Genomic DNA, 1351 nt, shown 5'->3' with positions numbered 1-1351 from the left:
GAAAGAGTCACTGAGCACAGACTAGAGGTGAAGGAATGGAGATATCTGGTCAGGAGCAAAAGCAGGCAGAAGGCATAGCAAATACAAAGGTAGGATGTGTTTGAAATATTCAAGAATCCACAAGGGGGTCAGTAGCTCACTTGTCTCTAATTATACAAGATAAATGATATTTTCTACATATGCATGATTTCAAGCATTCATAAAAGTTAAATATAGACTCACATGGGCTTGCAGATCCTGGAAGTCCACACACAGAGTTTGCAGAAAGATATGTATGTATGTATGTATGTTATTATAAAAACAAAACCTTAGGCTGGTCCCATTGCTTGGTGGTTAAGGAAGCCAGATCCCACATGGCCGACTGAGCCCCAGTGGCTTGAAAAACATACTGGATATGTGTGTATGCAGTCCCCAAATCCTGATGGTGGATGGAGAAATGGAAGAGAAGGGATTGTGGTGTGACCATGCGCCCATTGGGGGTAATTCTCTCTCTCTCTCTCTCTCTCTCTCTCTCTCTCTCTCTCTCTCTCTCTTTGTCTCTGGTGAGTACATGCATCTTCTGGCAAATTTAAAGATAAAAAACTAAACAAAAGACAGGAGTAGTTAGTGTTTTAGCCCAAGTTTCCTAGAAAACAAAGCAAGGATTAAGATCTGAGCCTATATTTGAGAGGTAAAATTCTGAGATAGAGCATAAAAGGAAGTGAGGCCAGGAAGGAGGAGGAGAAGCAGAACAAGAGAACACACAGCTTCTCTGGCTACTCCATTAAGGATCACCTGGGAAACAGAGCAGGAGGTCTGGCAGGAGCGTCTGCATGGCCATGCAGGGCAACTCTAGAAGCCATGCTTGGCCAAATCTGCAGAGGGGAAATGGAGAGGAAATGCATTGGTGGCCTCCCTGCCGCCATTTGTGTCACCCCACCCATCCCGCCACACCTCCGCCCACCTCTGACCTGGTAGTCCTGAAGTCTGGCTTTCTCATCCAGCTCCCACATTTATGGTAATGGCATTTCACTCAAATCTTTGACTGATGGAAGGAGACAGAGACCAAGCATGCACCTGGGGAGCTTGGTTGCACAGTCACCACCAAGGAAGAGGGTCTAGCTTTCCCAGACAAGCAGCTACTTGGCCCAGGCCATGGGGAATGTGGGGACTGAGTGAGAGGGGTCAGAAGCAGCACCTGAGGCAGAGCAGGTTGCTGAGGACCTGGAGGCATGTTAGACGTGCTTGCTAGAATCACTTTATAGCAATATTTGACAAGAGCAAATATACAACCCTAAAAACAAATGTGACGGAAGCCCCATTTCTCTCAGTTTGGGGTAAATTGTGTAGATTAGTGAAGTGTGTACACCTT

This window comes from Tupaia chinensis, unplaced genomic scaffold (assembly GCF_000334495.1).
Source record: "Tupaia chinensis unplaced genomic scaffold, TupChi_1.0 Scaffold149831_1, whole genome shotgun sequence".
NCBI classification, from domain to species: Eukaryota; Metazoa; Chordata; class Mammalia; order Scandentia; family Tupaiidae; genus Tupaia; species Tupaia belangeri.
Note: the sequence above shows the minus strand (reverse complement) of the source record.